This window comes from Gopherus evgoodei, chromosome 2 (genome assembly GCF_007399415.2).
Source record: "Gopherus evgoodei ecotype Sinaloan lineage chromosome 2, rGopEvg1_v1.p, whole genome shotgun sequence".
NCBI classification, from domain to species: domain Eukaryota; kingdom Metazoa; phylum Chordata; order Testudines; family Testudinidae; genus Gopherus; species Gopherus evgoodei.
This window is the reverse complement of record NC_044323.1, coordinates 236,945,538-236,968,285: the sequence shown is the minus strand read 5'-3', so window position 1 is coordinate 236,968,285 and position 22,748 is coordinate 236,945,538.

Sequence of the window (22,748 nt, the reverse complement as noted above, 5' to 3'; positions counted from 1 at the left end):
TTAAGATTGCAATTGCATAATCAGATATACTAAAACTAATGTTACATTTCCAGGATTTCAATAGAAGCTTAGAGCTATAAAAAAGAGCTGCAGTCTCCAACTTCAGGCACATCATTTACAGCAACAGAGAACAGGAAAATAATTACTGAAGCAGCCAGTTGGCTGAAATGAGGAAATACTGAGTAAGCAATTATCAGTTTGTAATCACTGTGACCATTACCCTCTTCTATAGTCTCCTTTAAAGTATATCTTTTGCACCTGGCACTTTAGTGAAATGGCAGCTGAAAGAGGATACTAGGACATGTCCATAATAGGTTGCTCCCCTGCCTTCAAGGAGCAAGTGGTCATTTCAATGGCTGCAGATGTTAATGTTAGAATGGTCACTCATAGGTACTATTCTTCATTGGTAATTCTAGAGTCCTCATTTGTAGTCAACAGCTTGAGCTCTTTAATTCATGACACAGTCTTTATGTTAAAAGGTCTCAGGAAAGCTTTGATAGCTTCTCCTTCAGATGTTTTCAGTAGATTGTGAAAATACTGTGTTGATATAGAAGGCCATGAAGAATTCCTATATTTATTTACAGTAAAGGCCCTCATTATTCATTTCTGATGCTTTCTGTATAAGTTGATATGCATGTCAAATCTGTAGCTTGCTGAATTCTATAACACACACAAAAATTTGTGTTATAACTGGTTCTCATTAAGCTATTAAATGGGATACTAAAAGGTAGCTTAAAATCAGGTGCATTTAATAAAACTCTATTTGAATTGGCACACATGCTGTTCCCATGTGTTTTTCAGTTAGCTAGTGTTGCAAGTTTATCATATATATTACCTCTGGTTAAATGTTACTTCACTCCAATAAAAATAGGCATCGTTCACAATTTCTAACAAATGCTGTTACAGTAAATCCATGGCCAGATCCATTAGCTAAATGTTTGACACACCCACTACATTTACTGTATTTTGGAAAGTTATTTCTGCTTCTCGATTAGATATGGGTTTGGAGAAAGAAAAAAGAAGTCTAGAAAGAAGTTTTCTGTAGAGAATACATTTTCACTTTTAACCAAAACACAGCAGTACACTGATTATTCACCACAGCGAGCCCTACTTATTAAAACAGGGAGGATCCTTTTAAATAAATCATTAGGAAAGTGTTTACATGACAGAGTCCGCATCTAAAAAAACATGTCCCATGTTCAGACTGGACTTCAGTAGGAAGGAAACATTTTACATGTTGTGAATGGAAAATCCTTTTGGGGAAAGATAGATAGGACACTTCCATGGAAAGACTTATTATCTCCTTAGAAGTCTTGTGCCATGAGAACCTGCCCTCTAACAGGGGAGAAAAGACAGTCACTCTGTCCAGACCTAGCCAGTGCAGCCTCTTCGACTGACCAATCTGAATCATGCAAGATTGAAATAAGGCAGATCCAACCCTGATATAGGCAAACAAACAAAGATCCCCAAACAAATCGCTACTGCAGCATGGCCAGGGCTGGCTCTAGCCATTTCGCTGCCCCAAGCACGGCGGCACGCCGCAGGGAGCGCTCTGCCGCTTGCCGGTCCCGTGGCTCCAGTGGACCGCAGCGGGACCAGCGGACCCTCCGCAGGCACGCCTCCCGGCGGTCCACCGGAGCCGCCTGCCGCCCTCCCGGCAACCGGCACAGCGCTTCCCGTGCCATGCCGCCCCAAGCATGCACTTGGCGCGCTGGGGCCTGGAGCCGGCCCTGAGCACAGCAGTGTGATATACACTGCTCCCAAACTACCAAGCAGGCTCAGGCCATAGACATTTGGTATCCTTCCAACTTTGAAGACATTTTTATATTCTTGGATGTTACTGATTTGTTGATATACGAACAGTGTTCTAAAAGAGATTAATTTCAAACCACTTGTGCTCATGTTCATGATCATTGTAAGCCATTTCTCCTCCCATTTGTGATCCTTTGGCAGCTTCTGCACTTCCTTTTGTCGAAGAGCAATATTAGGAAAGTATTTAATGTAGGCATCTTTTAATGCAATTTAGCAGCAGGAAACAAAAAGGAGCCAGCATCCTGTGACCAACCAGCTCTCTGGACCACCACCAAGATCACCCCGGAACACAATCTGGCAATCTCCACTTTACAGCAATACCAAGGAAAAATAGAAACAGAATTCTTCCTTTCATTACTAAGATTATGCCATTCAAATAGAGCTTTAAAATTAAGTTCCTTATTTGGAAAAGACTCTGATATTTTAATTAATAGTCATGTCCATAATAAGAGAGATTTATGCCCGTAAATGCCTCAGCAGATGTTTTTCATTGTAATGGCAGAGAAGCAGTATCTTTTTCCATTACTATTTTCTTTCTTCAAACTGAAGTGAGACCGGAGGTCACTGCAGATTTTTTTGTGAGGAAAGTGGACATACATACAGTAAACACAGCAAACTTGACTGTGAAAATAAATCAGAAATCCCACAAAACAGGATGAACTCAGATTTTCTGAGTAATGCAAGCATTTGGAAATAAAAGCCAGCTGAAGTTGTAATTTTCTTTTGAAGTGAGCTTTCTCAATGAGGAAAGCAACTTGTTTGGCTCAGGAGGGGTGTGGTAGCACACTCAACTCCTGAAGTATTTTGGAAAGCTTCATAAAACCTAAAAAACCCATCCAAACCCAAAGGACAACATACAAACAAAATATTTGATTCACAAACTAGCCTCTAAAATGTCAACTTGTTCCCTAGGTCTCTACCTGCCAAGGATGAAATCTGGGACAAAGATCCAGAGGAGGGTCAAAATCCTTGCCTTACACAGGAGAACGACTACGAACTGTCAGATTTGCCCCAAAATTAGAGACAAAGAAATACTAAAATGCACAGCTGGAAAGGAAGTAGGGTTAACAATTTTTAGTATTAATTTAAAGCTTGTGAAACATGTGTGATTAGCAGCTCCAGAGGATGAAGAATAGCTATAACACAAACAGCATTCCTGTTTCCTCAGATTACCCTGCCACTGTGCCTCATTCCTGATCTGAAGGTAGGAAAACCAGGTAGTTCAATATCCCTTTCTGTTTAAATCCTTGACCTCTCATCTGGCATAGCCAACGAGGATGCTAATTAGAGTCAACTGTGATGTTGATATCCATGCACTGGGAACCAAAAGGTGACAATTCATTTTATAACAGATCATATGGTGATAACTGTTGGTCTGATTAGAATTGTACCAGTATTTCATAGGTGACAAGTACTAAATCCATTACCAGTCCTCTAAACCATCCAGTCTTGCATGGGTTTAATTTGTATAATAATCCAAATTCAGCAATGACGTAAAATACATGTCCAGTGTAAATGAGCATTAAAACGGATTACAAAGTTGTGTGACTTACACTGATTTGCCATTTTGTGAGTGTGCAAAAGCAATTGGTTATTCAGTGGGGGAAAAATTCAGTCCTGGCATAAATCAATGAAAGTCACTTCTGATGAATACCAAACTGAATTAGGGCTCAGAAGTGTTAGAGATGGTGCAGGCTTAAGCAGTAGGTGAGGGGGAGAAAAGAGGAGAAAAGAGAGCATATAAAACAAACCATTCTTACAGTTCTTTTTCTGTTATATCGTTCTATTTCTTCAGAATGCAAATTACATTTTTTTACCTCTACTGGATGATACATTGGTGAAAACTACATAACTTTGAGACACAAACCCATTTCTTGACCATTTTACACCTGATGTGTAACTTAAACTACTATTTACAGCAATTATGAATTTAGCCCAGAAACTTCTATGAGAGATCCACCTGCTTATTCCAAGCTGCTTTGAGTGAATTTGGCTGCCTATCTCCATTTGAAACGCATGGAGTAACACCCAGGATGAAGTGAGCCAAATGTACTCAGTGTTCTATAACCAGTTTCCTGCAGCAGTCTATTGAGTCAAAGTGATAAAACTGTGGTAACCCAGAACTCCCAGGCCACCTGAAATAGAGGTTCTATAATCTGCACAGTAAATTTGAGTCAAGTAATAGCCAGTTAAGACAAAGGCTGATAAATATGATTCAGCTGAAGAGTACGGCCCTTGCAAGTTTTTCATTACACTGTGTTAGACTGCATTAGACCAGCAAACAATGGGGTGTGGTATCACACAACGTGCTCCAGATTATCTAAGTAGTTCTAAGAGGCAAGAGGGAGCAACACAAAAGTTCCTCAAATTGTCACCAAGCATTTTAAACAGTTATAATTTGTTAGGTGTTGACCACAATGGTTTATTTATGTCCTGTATGTGTGCTACTGAGGCCCTCAGAGCAAAATTAGAACTGTGGGGTTTATTGTTATTTTTGCTCTGGGTTCTTTCAGATGGGATGCTTGCTGCCAATTTTAGAAAAGGCTTCTACATATTACAGTTAACATAAATGTGTTGCTTCTCCACAATGAACCACTGATACTGCTACCAAAGCTGAAATGTGAGACTTTCACCTAGTTGTGATACATTAGTATATTGGATCCACATATTAATCAGAATTTTCTCTGACTAGATTTTATTTGATGAGCCAGAGCAGCAAGTGACTGAATTCAAGATCAAGTTTTATTTCCAATTACACAAAAATACCATTCAGTATGCATTGTATAAATCTTTTACTGCGTATTTTACACCCTTGGTTTACTCTTTTACAATCAGTGGATACCAAATTGTATTTAATATTACATTTAAATCAAATAACAGAATTTCTAAAAATGGTGTTGCATCTCAGAAATCAGAGGGTAGCCGTGTTAGTCTGGATCTGTAAAAGCAGCAAAGAATCCTGTGGCACCTTATAGACTAACAGACGTTTTGGAGCATGAGCTTTCGTGGGTGAATACCCACTTCCTCAGATGCATGTAATGGAAATATCCAGGGGCAGGTATATATATGTGTGCTAGCAAGCAAGCTAGAGATAATGAGGTCAGTTCAATCAGGGGGGATGAGGCCCTGTTCTAGCAGTTGAGGTGTGAAAACCAAGAGAGGAGAAACTGGTTCTGTAATTGGCAAGCCATTCACAGTCTTTGTTCAATCCTGAGCTGATGGTGTCAAATTTGCAGATGAACTGAAGCTCAGCAGTTTCTCTTTGAAGTCTGGTCCTGAAGTTTTTTTGCTGCAGGATGGCCACCTTAAGGTCTGCTATAGTGTGGCCAGGGAGGTTGAAGTGCTCTCCTACAGGTTTTTGTATATTGCCATTCCTAATGTCTGATTTGTGTCCATTTATCCTTTTCCGTAGAGACTGTCCAGTTTGGCCGATGTACATAGCAGAGGGGCATTGCTGGCATATGATGGCGTATATTACATTGGTGGATGTGCAGGTGAATGAACCAGTGATGGTGTGGCTGATCTGGTTAGGTCCTGTGATGGTGTCGCTGGTGTAGATATGTGGGCAGAGTTGGCATCGAGGTTTGTTGCATGGATTGGTTCCTGAGCTAGAGTTATTATGGTGTGGTGTGCAGTTACTGGTGAGAATATGTTTCAGGTTGGCAGGTTGTCTGTGGGCAAGGATTGGCCTGCCACCCAAGGCCTGTGAAAGTGTGGGATCATTGTCCAGGATGGGTTGTAGATCCTTGATGATGCGTTGGAGGGGTTTTAGCTGGGGGCTGTATGTGATGGCCAGTGGAGTCCTGTTGGTTTCTCTCTTGGGTTTGTCTTGCAGTAGGAGGCTTCTGGGTACACGTCTGGCTCTGTTGATCTGTTTCCTTATTTCCTCGTGTGGGTATTGTAGTTTTGAGAATGCTTGGTGGAGATTTTGTAGGTGTTGGTCTCTGTCTGAGGGGTCAGAGCAGATGCGGTTGTACCTCAGTGCTTGGCTGTAGACAATGGATCGTGTGATGTGCCCGGGATGGAAGCTGGAGGCATGAAGGTAGGCATAGCGGTCGGTGGGTTTTCGATATAGGGTGGTGTTAATGTGACCATCACTTATTTGCACCGTGGTGTCAAGAAAGTGGACCTCCCGTGTAGATTGGTCCAGGCTGAGGTTGATGGTGGGGTGGAAGCTGTTGAAATCATGGTGAATTTTTTCCAGAGTCTCCTTCCCATGGGTCCAGATGATAAAGATGTCATCAATGTAGCGTAGGTAGAGAAGAGGTGTGAGTGGACGAGAGCTGAGGAAGCGTTGTTCCAAGTCGGCCATGAAGATATTGGCATATTGTGGGGCCATGCGGGTGCCCATAGCAGTGCCACTGATTTGGAGATATATATTGTCATCAAATTTGAAATAGTTGTGTGTAAATATAAAGGCACAGAGCTCAGCAGCCAGTTGTGCTGTGGCATCATCAGGGATAGTGTTCCTGACAGCTTGTATTCCATCTGTGTGTGGGATGTTTGTGTAGAGAGCCTCCACATCCATGGTGGCTAGGATGGTGTTTTCTGGGAGGTCACCAATGCATTGTAGTTTCCTCAGGAAATCAGTGGTGTCACGGAGATAGCTGGGAGTGCTGGTGGCATAGGGTCTGAGTAGAGAGTCCATATATCCAGACAGTCCTTCAGTGAGAGTGCCAATGCCCGAGATGATGGGGCGTCCAGGATTGCCGGGTTTGTGGATCTTGGGTAGTAGATAGAATAACCCTGGTCGGGGCTCTAGGGGTATGTTGATTTCTTCTGGTGTTAGTGTAGGGAGTGTCCTGAGTAGATGCTGTAGTTTCTTAGTGTATTCCTCAGTGAGATCTGAGGGAAGATGGCAGAACGCAATGCCATCCACAGCCTCAGAAACCACCCTGACATTATCATCAAAGAGGCTGATAAAGGAGGTGCCGTTGTCATCATGAACAGGTCTGACTATCAAAAGGAGGCAGCCAGACAACTCTCCAATACCAAATTCTACAGGCCACTTCCCTCAGAGCCCCGACCAGGGTTATTCTATCTACTACCCAAGATCCACAAACCCGGCAATCCTGGACGCCCCATCATCTCGGGCATTGGCACTCTCACTGAAGGACTGTCTGGATATATGGACTCTCTACTCAGACCCTATGCCACCAGCACTCCCAGCTATCTCCGTGACACCACTGATTTCCTGAGGAAACTACAATGCATTGGTGACCTCCCAGAAAACACCATCCTAGCCACCATGGATGTGGAGGCTCTCTACACAAACATCCCACACACAGATGGAATACAAGCTGTCAGGAACACTATCCCTGATGATGCCACAGCACAACTGGCTGCTGAGCTCTGTGCCTTTATACTTACACACAACTATTTCAAATTTGATGACAATATATATCTCCAAATCAGTGGCACTGCTATGGGCACCCGCATGGCCCCACAATATGCCAATATCTTCATGGCCGACTTGGAACAACGCTTCCTCAGCTCTCGTCCACTCACACCTCTTCTCTACCTACGCTACATTGATGACATCTTTATCATCTGGACCCATGGGAAGGAGACTCTGGAAAAATTCCACCATGATTTCAACAGCTTCCACCCCACCATCAACCTCAGCCTGGACCAATCTACACGGGAGGTCCACTTTCTTGACACCACGGTGCAAATAAGTGATGGTCACATTAACACCACCCTATATCGAAAACCCACCGACCGCTATGCCTACCTTCATGCCTCCAGCTTCCATCCCGGGCACATCACACGATCCATTGTCTACAGCCAAGCACTGAGGTACAACCGCATCTGCTCTGACCCCTCAGACAGAGACCAACACCTACAAAATCTCCACCAAGCATTCTCAAAACTACAATACCCACACGAGGAAATAAGGAAACAGATCAACAGAGCCAGACGTGTACCCAGAAGCCTCCTACTGCAAGACAAACCCAAGAGAGAAACCAACAGGACTCCACTGGCCATCACATACAGCCCCCAGCTAAAACCCCTCCAACGCATCATCAAGGATCTACAACCCATCCTGGACAATGATCCCACACTTTCACAGGCCTTGGGTGGCAGGCCAATCCTTGCCCACAGACAACCTGCCAACCTGAAACATATTCTCACCAGTAACTGCACACCACACCATAATAACTCTAGCTCAGGAACCAATCCATGCAACAAACCTCGATGCCAACTCTGCCCACATATCTACACCAGCGACACCATCACAGGACCTAACCAGATCAGCCACACCATCACTGGTTCATTCACCTGCACATCCACCAATGTAATATACGCCATCATATGCCAGCAATGCCCCTCTGCTATGTACATCGGCCAAACTGGACAGTCTCTACGGAAAAGGATAAATGGACACAAATCAGACATTAGGAATGGCAATATACAAAAACCTGTAGGAGAGCACTTCAACCTCCCTGGCCACACTATAGCAGACCTTAAGGTGGCCATCCTGCAGCAAAAAAACTTCAGGACCAGACTTCAAAGAGAAACTGCTGAGCTTCAGTTCATCTGCAAATTTGACACCATCAGCTCAGGATTGAACAAAGACTGTGAATGGCTTGCCAATTACAGAACCAGTTTCTCCTCTCTTGGTTTTCACACCTCAACTGCTAGAACAGGGCCTCATCCCCCCTGATTGAACTGACCTCATTATCTCTAGCTTGCTTGCTAGCACACATATATATACCTGCCCCTGGATATTTCCATTACATGCATCTGAGGAAGTGGGTATTCACCCACGAAAGCTCATGCTCCAAAACGTCTGTTAGTCTATAAGGTGCCACAGGATTCTTTGCTGCTTTTACATCTCAGAAAGTTAAACGGATATTTGTAAGTGTAAATTGAATGCCTTTATGCATCTATAACCCATATGCCTAATACTGCAGCATCTGACTTTGTTTCTCCAGGGGAAGGGTAAAAAAGAAAAGCAGTTGTAAAGAGACACGGATCATGTGTCTCTGCACATGTGCCACAGAAAGCAAGGCAGAGAAATTCAGTTAGAAAGATCCAGAAACTTGGTGGTAGTTACCAGATATCCTCAGTAGCTGTTCTGAGGCTGTACAGGAAGTGTTCTTTGTAGGCACTCCCCCTAACATGTCACATCCCATTCTAAGAGCTGAGCCAATTAGAGCAAAAAAGGTTGGGGGGTGGGGCTATAAAGGAGTTTAAAATCAACCCTGTGGACTCGTGACTGATCAATCCCAGACTTAGAATTTTGCCTGCTGGGAGGGCTAGGTTCTAGTACCACTTTGGATATGTAATTAGTAAGTAAGTCCTCCGTTAGATTGATGTGTGGTCCACCCACTGTGGTGTGTTTTATGGATCTAGAGGGAGAGCTTGAGTGGGGAATGCTCCTTATTCATTACTCTTGGGTTATACCACCCCACCTATGGAATTTGGAAGCTGTCAATGTTTTTGCTATAGCTCCAGTAGCCTGAGCTTCCCCTTTCAGCTCAGACCACCAGATTTTCTGCCTCAGGTGGTGGAACAAGTTGGCAGTTCAGTTTCTCCTGACCATTTCAGTTTAAAATATTTTTATTCATTTTTGTGCAATTGCAACTTACAATCTTCTTCTTCCTCTTTCCTCCAGAATGGGTAAATAGCAGCCTGCTGGTTTCAACCACCTGGATCTGCCTCTGCAGCAACTCCCTCTCAGACTCCTCTGCCCCTACTCAGGCATGGCAGAGCTATCCTGCAACCACCTGGCTTAAATTTATGTGGTGCTCCCCATATGAGGCAGCACTTACATGCTCTACGAAAGATGAATGATGTCCTCTCTGTTCCCAGCCAGCTGACCCTTGCAAAGCTGGGTATGTGGTACAGAGATAGACCAGCATGTTAGGTCCAACTTGGTAAAGAGCCACAACTCCAACACAGAAAAGCCCCTTGCTGCTTTCCCCTCTCCCCCTTCCTCATAGCTGGATCCTCTCCACCTACATGCCCCCCTCTCCCTTGCTGGGCTTCCTTCGCTCCAGAGCTCAGCCTGACACAGAGCCTGCCTGCCCATGAAATGCAGGTAGGAGGCAGCCTGAACTGTGCAGGAGCTGGCGTGGGTTGATGACCTGGCACCTCCCCCACAACCCACAGTAACTGGACTTTGTGTCCATTCTGTACATCTGACTGGACACTTCCAGGACCCTTTTTCAACTGGACTTTCTGGTTGAAAACCAGGCACCTGGCAACCCCAAGTAGTACTAGGTTGCTCCTACAGTACTTAGTTGGGTGCTAGCCAGTCTGAAGGAGCAGGCAGGCAGACTTTCAGGGACATCTAGCATGCTAGTTTCACAACTGAGGTATGTGTACCAAACCCCCTCCCTCCATTGCATGGTCCACAGGCCGGGATGAATAGCATACTGCCTAGAGACTCATAGATTCCAAGGCTAGAAGGGACCATTGTGATTACCTAGTCTAACCTCCTGTACAACACAGGCCATAGAACTTCCTTAAAATAATTTCTAGAGGAGATGTTTTAGAAAAAACATCCAAACTCACTTTAAACACTGCCAGTGATGGAGAATCCACCATGACTCTTGATAAATTGTTCCAATGGTTAATTACCCTCACAGTTAAATTTTTTTTTACAGGAACTCCTTCATTTAGGAACACCTGAAATTAACAATCTGGGCATCAGAAGAAAATGTAATTCAGCATGATTTTTCCATTAACCTCTGATGCAGCTTGGTATCCAGAACTCAACCAGGATATTTCTTTCATTGGTCTGGTCAAATTTACATTTCTGGTGAGAAAGGAAACAGAAACCATTTTGTGGCAGGAACTGTCTCTTTGGTTGTGCAGATCCCAGCACAATGGGGCCTTAACTTCTAGATGCTATTCTGCTACAAATATTATAATAATCCCAAAGCTCGAGTGATCTTGCTACACCATAGATTCTTCAGGAGATCTGGTTGGAGTAATAAAACCAAGCACTTTAGAAATGTGGTCACTAACCCTAAGAGCATTTTGTAGACAGACACATAGGATCTTTCTTTTGACTATCAGGTGCCAAGTTTAAGCACAATGATAAATTAGACAAGCCTATGACTGACCTTTCCAGTTGCCATTATATCTGAAAGGCAGGTTTTGGAATTAGTTCCCATGACCATACATTTTCTTTCTGTTAGCGGCTTCTTTCCAAATTCAACCCACCCTGGTAAATGTCCATAATATAAATTATTTGTTTCTCTAAAGGGATACTTAGACATCTGTTGTCTTATGATTAATACATTATATCAAGTTGTCTTAATGCTAACAGATGCTTGCTGGCATGTTTCTACAACTATGGACGAGCTTTTCTGGTGGCTTGAGCTGAAGGGTCCAGCAGCAACACTGAACTGCCTCTGAATTCCGCAGCTGGTAGGCATTAGCCTAGGAATAATGAATTTGGAGAGAAACTGCTAACAGAGAATTATCAGGTAAGCCATTTCTAAATCTCCAGAGGCCACAGTGTCAGTGGAATTTACATGTAACTATCAGCAAACTGTTTTGAACTGGAATGGGGCAGAACTTAGTGAGGTGAGGGTTTGTGAATTCTTTCCTGATTTAGCAGGGCTTACGTGAAAACGATGGTGCCTTATAAAATGACAGCTTTTAAGAGGCCCAGAAAATGGATATTTTATATGTGGAGGAGCTGGCTTGGGCTCGTGGGGCTCAGATTAAAGTTTTGTTTAATTTTGGTGTAGGCATTAGGGCTCGGGCTGCAGCCTGAGCTCTACGACCCTTCCCCCTCATAGTATCCTAGAGCTCAGGTGCAAGCGCAAACACAAATGTCTACACTGCCCCGTGAACTCAAATAAGCTGTCACGGGCCAGCTGCAGGTATCTAATTTCAATGTAGACATATACTTTAAAGCTTCCTTCTTAGGTTATTAAGAACAAAAAGAATCCTAAGTGTATTGGTACCTTAGTAGATGGAAATATAAGATAAATAATAATGCAGAAGGAAGTGATAAGATAAAAAATAATGCAGAAAAGGCACAAATATTCAATAAATCTTTCTGTTCTGTAATTGGGGAAAAGAGATGATGTAGTCATATTATACACTCTTTATATTCTGCAAATATCTCAGAAGGATGTTAAACAGCAGCTACTAAAATTAGATATTTTAAAATCAGCAGTTCCAGCTAACTTGCATCTAAGAGTTTTAAAAGAGCTGGCTGAGATGCTTGCCGGGTGATTAATTTTTACTCAATAAGTTTTGGAATACCAGGGAAGTTCCAGAAGACTGGAAGAAAACTAACATTGTGACAATATTTAAAAAGGATGATTTAGGTAATTATAGGCCTGTCAGTCTCATGTCAATTGCAGGCTAGATAATGGAGCGGTTGATACAGGACTCTATTAATATTAAAGGAGGGTAATGTAATTTGATGCCAATCAACATGGATTTAAGGAAAATAGATCCTGTCAGACTAACTTGATATCTTTTTTGTGGGATTACAAGTTTGGTTGATAAAGACAATAGTGTTAAGTAATATACTTAATTTTCTGTAAAGCACTTGATTGGTACCACATGACATCTTTCTAGATTTTTTAAATCAAAATATTAAATTAACATGGGTCATACTAAATGGATTAAAAGCTTACTAACTGATAAATTTCCAAACATAATTGTAAATAAGTGTATTACCAGGGTGTAGGCCAGGAGTTGGCAACCTATGGCACGCATGCCAAAGACGGCCCATGAACCGACTTTTAATGGCACGCTGTGGCCGCTGCTGGCCCCGCTCAGCCCACTGCTGAACCCCAGCAGCGGGCTGAGCAGGGCTGATGGCCGAGACCCTGGCAGGCAGCAGCGTGCCATTAAAAATCCTGCCTGGCCTAGACCGTTCTTCTCTGCCCCCTGGCCTACTGCTCTCTCTGGTGGGGGCAGAAGCAAGCTTGGTCCTGCTGGCTGCTGCTGTGGGGCAGGCTCTGCCAGCAGCCAAGTTTCCCATTCCCCCACCTCTTCCCCCAGCATGCTGCATTGAGCCCTGTCTCCTCTCCCTCCCTGCCGCCGATAGCCCTTGTGAGGGAAGGGAGAAGAGGAGCACCAGCGCCCTCGCTACTCAGATTAAGAAGGAGGCAGAGAAGAGGAAGGAGTGGGGCCTTGGGGAAGGGGGATGGAATCAGGGCATATCCCTCCATCCCCCTGCCATGACCCGCTCAGGGCAGGGGGCTGAGAGCACCCCTCAATCCCAGCCCACCCCCCAGCCCTCTGCCCTGACCCCTGCACACCCTTCATACCCCAGCCCCCTGCACTCTCTCGCACGACTCCAGCCCTGACTCTAGCACCCCCCTCAACACACCCAGCCCCCCCACCCTATAGCCTGACTCCGCACCCCCCTCACATGCCCCCAGCCCTCTGCCCTGACTCCTGCACCATCCTCACACACACCCTGCCCTGACTCCTGAACTTCCCACATCCCCACCCCCAACCCTGAGCACCAAACGGGAGCTCCTGCACACACCCCAACATTCCCACCTGCACTCCTCGCACCAAATAGGAGCTGCCCAGGTAAGCGCTCCACACCCAAACCTCCTGCCCCAAACCTGAGCCCCCTCCCTCATTCTAGCTCCTGGCCAGACCCTGCACCCCAACCCCCAGCTTGCTCCATCACCCCCAGCCCTGTACTCAGTCCACCCCCACCCTCAGCTCAGTGCAGAGAGAGAGAGGAAGAGAATGGGCCAGAACCAGGGAGAAGGTAGGTACCCACTAAATGGGGGCCAGGCCAGGACCCCAGACTGTCAGCGGGCTGAGTGGGACCAGCAGCTGATACCCTGACTGGCAGGAGCCAGCGGACGGAACCTCAACCCACTGCTGTTCTGGGGTCTCGACTGCCAGCTCCGCTCAGCCTGCCGCTGGTCTGGTGTTCTGGCTGCAGCCCCTTGCCAGCCAGGGTCCCGGCCACAGGCCTTGCTCAGCCCGCTGCCGGCCTAGGTGAATGGAACCCCAACCTGGCAGCGGGCTGAGCAGGCTGGCGGCGTAAGATCAGCATTTTAATTTAATTTTAAATGAAGCTTCTTAAACATTTTGAAAACTTTGTTTACATACAACAGTAGTTTAGTTATATAATATATAGACTTATAGAGAGAGACTTTCTAAAAACTTTAAAATGTATTACTGGCACATGAAACCTTAAATTAGAGTGAATAAATGAAGACTCGGCACACTACTTCTGAACGGTTGCCAACCCCTGGCGTAGGCAGTCAGGCTTAGTGATCAGAGCAGTGCCAGTCAAAGGCCAGAAACAGCATTAAAGATCAGATCAAGAGTCAGGAAATGGGGATCACAACCAAGTGTCAGAGCTGGAGTCAGGAGTCTAATAGCAAGCAGAGAGGTAGCGCCATTGCTACAGTTGGTAAGGGAATCCATCTTGCTGCATGGAAACTATCTGGAATTCCTTCTGGGGTAAATAGGATGCCTGGATCAATCAGAGGCCCAGAGGAAAGCTATCAGCCTGGCCTACCAAGGCAGTACTACCAGTGATGGTATCACCACAGGGTCTATGTGATAATGCATGCAGCTCTACCATTGCTGCTGGGTAATGGCGTAGAAGTGTCGGCTATCTTGCAGACAAGAGTTCCAGTCCCATCCCTGCAGAACCTCACAATAGGGAATCATAATCGAATGCATGTGTCTAGTGCTGTCCCACGGGGATCAGTTCTTGGCTCTATGCCATTGGTACTCAGACCTCAGTTCCGGAGTCAAATTAGCAATCAACGTGACCCAAAAGGGCCACAGTTGTGTGAATTCATTGTTTCATTTACTATAGTACTATATACTCATATTTAAACAGTATGACGGAAAATATTTAGTTTTTTAATATATATATTCTCACATCAAATAAGTTAGTAACTTAGTGCAAGTTGATAACTTTATTGGTTAATAACATAGTAAAAACATCCTGATTGTATGATTTAATTATTAACCAGTGTTTTTAATATTGTGGTGCAATGAGCTGCAGGAGACACATTTAAGAGCCACTTGTGGCTTGCAAGCCTCAGGCTGATTATCACTGCTCTATGATATTTAACATTTTTATTACTGACCAGGAGGAAAACAAAATAATAACTGAAAGTTTGCAGATGATGCAAAAATTGGGGAGCTGGTAAACAGTCTCTCCTGGTGAAGCTGTTCTACTGTGGATAAATATAGAAACAGTGATTGGAACAAGAGGACTGTACCCAGGGTCTCCCACCTCCTAGGGGGTTGCCCTAAGCACTGAACTACAGACTAACTCACTCTTGCTTTCTCTCTGGCCCAATGAATGTTCCACTTTGGTTAAATACTTAGTCACTTTCAAATCCTTTCTTCGTCTCCAGCGGAGAGGGGGAATTGAATCTGGCTCTCCCACATCCTAGGCAGCTGCTCTAACGAGTGGGCTAAAAGTTATAAAGTGGGCAGCATCACCACCTAGATGTTTCATTCATGTACACTTTGAGAAGTGGACTGAAAAACCAGAAGGCACTGTCAATTTGTCATCATTGCAAAACACTGTCTTCTGCACCACTGTGGCAAATTATAGAACAAACAGTTTAAAATCTATACCTCCCTTGGGTTATTAAAGTAGGGCATATATAGGTTTCCAAAGATCACCATAAATGAAAACACACACATAATAACTAATCACTATCTCTAATTGAAATACTGGTTGCCATGTGTTACGAATATGTCTTTTGGCAACTGCTTCAGATTATTCAGAGAATGAAATGAGGATAAATATTTTCCCATTTGGCATACACACCCTTCTTAGCTCCCCCACTGCCATGGTCATGTCATTTTTTCTGAGAACAGAGGAGCAGTAGTAGGGGTATAAACTTTAATGGAAAAACTTGCATCTACTTTAGAGCATATTCACCAAAATAAGGTTAAAAAGGTTACATTTGAATAAAGTCAGGACATTTCAAAACCATCTATAAACACTACATGACATTTTGTTGTTCCTGCCTAGATGGGGTTGGAGGGGAAGCACTGGGTTGTGACTGTTAGATAACCTTCTTGATTCAGACAGGCCAAGATAAAACATGCACTGTACAAATCATGAGCTTTAGCTCATTAGAGTCTTGTGCATAAGCCTTGTTTTACAAGCATATTCAAATAAAGCATTTCCATTGTCAGTACTTGGCTGAGAGCTTTTGCACTGTAGCCCTGATTCTCTGGAAGCTCCACACATTTGTCACCTCTGTGCCACAGAATAATCTAAGCATCTGCACAGATTCACACCACCAATGATAATCATAATGAGAAAAACACTGCTTAGTGCCCATAAACAGCCCATCTATGTGTTTTGGTGGGGAGTAAGTTCTTATATTCAACCAACACATACTTTCCATTGCCCCACTGTGAAGAGCTAGCCATAAGTAGACAGCATTGACAGCCAACTCACGATGTGGTAGCAATAAAGAATTTGTTTTACAGTACACCAATAGGCCCCAATCTGGACTGGAGCCCAACTATGCTAGAAGCAGTGCAAAGACACATTTTGGAGACCAGCTCAGGGATTCCTGTTCCTCAAACAAGCACAGGTATAATAAACCAGTATTTCTTTGATAGGCTTATTTAAATTTTTTGGAGGGGGACTTATCTATACCAGAGAAACTGAGCATATTAAGCTTTGTGTGGTCTATGCAGCACACCCATTACACACAAAAATAGTGCCAACTGTGCACAGGGGTCACACTACCACTTGGATCAGACTTGCTTTGAGTAAGGCTAATCACTGGGACATCATCCTCCACCATGCTGACCTCCACACATCGTAGTAAAATTGACTACTGGAAAATAGGAATAAAGTTACAGGATCTAGACCTGCATATGCTGTAAAATTGGACTGTGTCTAACTTATAATAGGACAGGAATTGTGGATGGAATAACCCCAACAGTACAAATAGTCTTATTACTATATCGTGCTGCATCATGGTACAGATCACTGCTTAGTCGAGATGGTATTTCTGGTCAACTTCTATGTTTTTACTACACAAGAGTCCACTTTGTTACAAGCTGTACAAACAATACATTTGTGCCTGATTGCCCCAGCAATCAATTTCAAAGCAATCTACTTCATTGTATTTTTTCAGAGGTTTTCCTATGAGCCTGCTGTCAGCTAGCCCAAAGCCAGTGTGAACAATCTAGGGAACAGAAGAAATCCAGGCCTAGGCAAACTGGATCATTCAGAACACCTCAGCATATGATCAAGTTTCCAAGCACTTAAGTTGACATAAGTGCCAAGATGTGCCATGGAAAGATGAGCAGGTGAGACAACATGGACTGAAGTACTAGCAATATGCACATGGCATCCTTTACAGCAAATTTAAACAGCAACATTCTCCAGAATTAAGGTGTAAAATAAAACAGCACCTAGAAAAGACTGAAGTGATGCTGGTACAAAAGGGAAGTGCTTTGCAGAACTTGTTTCCTTTACAATGTTCCTAACCATCAATAGTTAGGTCAGTCTGCAGTGCTGGGAGTCCTTTTGGACAACTCCTTGCTTGTGAATGCCCAAATAGCCCAAGGCAGCAAAAAATAAAAAAACATAAAAATAAGCCCTATTCTAAGGAGATGGCTGCTATCCTATCAAAACAGACCTGGCCATGGCATTTGTAATTGCAACTCCTTATGTCTTTGAACAAAGCCACATACCCTGACAAACCTCCAACGAATAAGAAAATACAGCAGCCTATCTGTTTAGCAACAAATACTGTGAACACATCAACTCAAGTGCTCTGTCTCTAAACTGGTTTAACATTGAATGCAGATTCCACTTGAAGGTCTCTGTCCTGATATTCAGATCCCTCTATAGCATTGCTCATTACGGCATGAGAAATTACCTCCGTCAATAGCTAGGTTCCACTGGAACAGCTGGATTGTCAACCAATATGGGGAGGCTTGCACATACAGGAAGCAGAATTAGAAGTGGTTGAAACTGGTTTCTTTTTTGTGTGGAAAGTTTAGATTAAATTTTTAGTATATTTTTATGACATTTTGGACAAATTTGGAGTTTCTTTAAAATGAAGAACATTCTAAATAAGATGTTCATTTTGAATTTTATTCTGCTTTGTGGGAGAAATGAATCGCATGCTTTCTTACTTTTTCCTTTACTGGAAAAAGGGAGGATTTAGGGAAGGGATACAAAAGTGAGATGAACTGGAGTGACAAAGGCTTGATTTTTTTTCCTCCACTGGGGGAAAAAATTAAAACATTACTTTCTCTCTTAAGCAAGAGAAAGTAAACTAAAAACTGAGAGAATGTTACTTTTCAAAGTGAAATTATTAGGTTCCTCATTTTTTAAACCTCCCCTTAACTTTACAGAGGGAAAAAAAGGTGAGTAAATGGTATAAAACAATCAAAATCTTAGAGAAAGTGGCTTTCTCCTCAATTTCAAAACAAAAAAATTCTTAAATACCAAAGAGAGTCAGGTGTTTTATTTTGAATTTTAAAAAAAATTAAGTCATTTTTTTTTTACACAAAATATTTTGTTTTCGGTGAAATCTCATTTTTCCACAAAAAAAGTTCCATTAAAAAAAAATCCAGCTCTAGCCTGAACTTTCAAAGGAGCTGGATGGACCAGGCTGTGGAACTCATCCTAGCAAGAGATAAGAATGCCAGGCCCCTAACCTTTTGAGAGCCAAATGCAAAGCTAATTTCTTCATTTTACCTTTCCTTTCCTTGCTCGCACATCCAAATCCTTTTATGCTAGCCAAGCTACTTCTCCTACAGACTGGGAAAGAAAAAAGAGACTGAGTGGTGGTGGTTGTTTCTATTTTAAAATACCTGGGAAGGATCTCAAATATAGCAGTGTTGGCAGCCACAGACAGAAGAATGAATGAGTAAATCACAGAAACTTGCTGGAATGAGAATAATCAATGGGACACAGTAATACCAGGGTACAAAATATATTGGAAGGACAGAATAGGTCATATTGAGGGAGGAATGGCACTATATATGAAAAAAAACATAGAATCAAATGAAATAAAAATCTTACATGAACCAAACTGTACCATAGAATCTCTGTGGATAGTAATTCAATGCTTGAATAATAAGAATATAGCAATAGGGATATACTACTGATCACCTGACCAGGATGGTGATAGTGACTGAGAAATGTTCAGGGAGATTAGAGAGGCTATTAAAAAAACTCAGTAATAATGGGGGATTTCAACTATCCCCATACTGACTGGGTACATGTCACCTCAGGACGAGATGAAGAGATAATGTTTCTTGACACCTTAAATTACTCCTTGGAGCAGCTAGTCCTGGAACTCACAGGAGGAGAGTCAGTTCTTGACTTAGTCCTAAGTGGAGCACAGGATCTGGTCCAAGAGATGAATATGGCTGGACTGCTTAGTAATAGTGATCATAATATAATTAAATTTAATAACCCTGTGTTGCGGAAAACACCACAGCAGCCCAACATGGTAGCATTTAATTTCAGAAAAGGGAACTACATAAAAACGAGGAAATTAGTTAAACAGAAATTAAGAGCTACAGTGCCAAAAGTGAAATCCCTGCAAACTGCATGGAATTTTTTTTAAAGACACTATAGTAGAGGCTCAACTTAAAGATAAACCCCAAATTAAAAAAACATAGCAAGAGAACCGAAAAAGAGCCACCGTGGCTAGACAACAAAGTAAAAAGTAGTGGGAGGCAAAAAGGCATCCTTTAAAAAGTGGAAATTAAATCCTAGTGTGGAAAATAGAAAGGAGCATAATTCTGGCAAGTGAAGTGTACAAATACAATTAGGAAGGCCAAAAAAGAATTTGAAGAACACTAACCAAAGACTCAAAAAAGCAATAGCAATTTTTTTAAAGTACATGAGAAGCAGGCAGCCTGCTAAGCAACCAGTGGGGCCACTGGATGATCAAGATGCTAAAGAAGCACTCAAGGATGATAAGGCCATTGTGGAGAAACTAAATTAATTCGTTGCATCCATCTTCATGACTGAGGATGTGAGGGAGATTCCCAAACCTGAGCCATTCTTTTTAGGTGACAAATCTGAGGAACTGTCCCAGATTGAGGTGTCATTAGAGGAGGTTTTGGAACAAATTGATAAGTTAAATAGTAATAAGTCACCATGACCAGATGGTATTCATCCAAGAGTTCTGAAGGAACTCAAATGTGAAATTGCAGAACTACTAACCGTGGTTTGTAACCTATCATTTATATCTGCTTTTGAACCAAATGACTGGAGGATAGCTAATGTGATGCCAATTTTTAAAAGGGCTCCAGAAGTGATCCTGGCAATTACAAGCCAGTAAGCCTGACTTCAGAATTAGGCAAATTGGCTGAAACTATAGTACAGAACAGAATTGTCAAACAAACATAATTTGTTAGAGAAGAGTCAACATGGCTTTTGTAAAGGGAAATCATGCCTCACCAATCTACTAGAATTCTTTGAGGGAGGTCAACAAGCATGTGGACAAGGAGGATCCAGTGGATATAGTGTATTTAAATGTTCAGAAAGCCTTTGACAAGATCCCTCACCAAAGGCTCTAAAGCAAAGTAAGCTATCATGGGGTAAGAGGGAAGGTCCTCTCATGGATTGGTAACTGGTTAAAAGATAGGAAACAAATGGTAGGAATTAGTTTTCAGAATAGAGAGAGGTAAATAATGGTGTCCCTCAGGGGTCTGTACTGGGACCAATACCATTCACCATATTCATAAATAATCTGGAAAAAGGGTAAACAGTGAGGTGGCAAAATTTGCAGATGACACAAAACTATGTCCCAAGCAGACCGTGAAGAGCTACAAAAGGATCTCACAAAACTGGATGACTGGGCAACAAAATGGCAGATAAAATTCAATGTTGATAAATGCAAAGTAGTGCACATTGGATTTCGCCTTCCCCTGCAGCGTGGGGCATGGGTCGCTTGCTGGTGGATTCTCTGCAGCTTGAGGTCTTCAAACCAATTTTGAGGATTTCAATAACTCAGTCCTGGGTTAGGGGTTGTTATAAAAGTGGATGGGTAGGGTTCTGTGGCCTGCCTTGTGCAGGAGGTCAGACTAGATGATCATATTGGTCCCTTCTGACATATGAGTCTATGAGTCTATAATCCCAGCGTACATATAAAATGATGGGGTCTAAATTAGCTGTTACCACTCAAGAATGAAATCTTGGAATCATTGTGGATAGTTCTCTGAAAACATCCACTCAATATGAAGCGGCAATCAAAAACGCGACCAGAATGTTGAGAATCATTAAGAAAGAGATAGATAAGAAAATATCATATTGCCTCTATATAAATCCATGGCACACCCATATCTTGAATATTGTGTGCAGATGTGGTAACTCCATCTCAAAAAAGATATATTGGAATTGGAAAAGGTTCAGAAAAAGGCAACAAAAATGATTAGGGGTATGGAACAGCTTCTGCATGAGGAGAGATTAATAAAACTGTCTTTTCAGTTTGGAAAACAGATGACTAAGGGGGGATACGATAGAGGTCTATAAAATTATGATTCGTGTGGAGAAAGTAAATAACACTTCCTTATTTACTCCTTTTCATAATACTAGAAATAGGGGTCACTAAATGAAATTAAAAGGCAGGTTTAAAACAAACAAAAGGAAGTATTTTTTCATAGAATGCATAGTCAACTTGTGGAACTCTTTGCCAGAGGATGTTGTGAAGGCCAAGACTATAACAGGGTTCAAAAAAGAACTAGATCAATTCCTGGAGGATAGGTCCATCAATGGCTATTAGCCAGGATGGGCAGGGATGGTGTCCCTAGCCTCTGTTTGTCAGAAGCTGGGGATCAGTGACAGGGCATGGATCACTCGATGATTACCTGTTCTGTTCATTCCCTCTGGGGCACCTGGCACTGCCCACTGTCGGAAGACAGGATAGTAGACTAGATGGATCTTCGGTTTGACTAAGTATGGCCGTTCTTATGAGTGAAGTTTGGGGGAGCAGGGAAGGTGTTGCTCTTCCAAATTGCAAGCCTTAGGCAGGCACAGAATTTGCCAATCCCCCTCCCCCAGGCCGCCCCATTGGCCTGACTGGAGCTGCCCCCGCCAAATACAAAAGTCAAGCTATGCCTATGGACTAAATCTGTGATTAGATGTTATCATATTGGATAGAACTATTTTTTTTTCTGTCAGAATCATCTTGCCAGAAGGGTTAGAATGAGCCATGCTGCCTATAGTAAGGGCAGCATGAAGGCTGTACTACCTCAGGAACAATCCCCTTGTGCTGGGTGCAGCTTATTTCTTCCTGTGTGCTTGGCACCTATCCTGGCTGGTGAGTGGAAGGTGTAAGTGAGGGGGCAAAGCCATGCCCCACCCCTTTCCATCCTCCTCTTCCTGCATCTTGGCTTGCATGGGGAAGCAACAAGAAAGTAGTTCCTGCTCCTTTCTCCTTTGCACAGCAGGAACCACTATCTGAGCAGCCATTGCATGATTAAACGAGAGAGATTAAGGGTGGCGCTTACTTTCCTTTATGCCCTGTGTGGCCGGATAAGGGCTAGGGACAACCTGACCTTTGGTGAATGGGGCCTGATCCTGCAAACCCTTACTCATGTGGGTAATCGTTACCATACAAGTTGTTCCATTAGGCAAGGGGTTTGCAGGATAGGTCTCTAAAGATGAAGGTGACGAGAAACGGTTTTCCCAATTACTTATTGGTGCTTTAGTTAAATAGCATTGAGCCAGCTATATTATTACTTTGTGGAAGCAATAAATTTCATGAATATAGGCATTTTATTTTGGTTTCTGAATTGCTCACCAGCCATTCCTGATTTCTGTGGATGCATTCAGTATTCGCCAAACAGTTGTCAAACTATGGGGTAGCGTGCAAACTGTTCACTTGACTATTCACCACCATTGGTACAGGATTAGTCATGTGATTTATTTTCTGCTCCTACATTTGGATGACACGCTCTTCACCATGAAAAGCTGAGTAGTGAATAACTGTGAATGCTACATTTCTGGTACA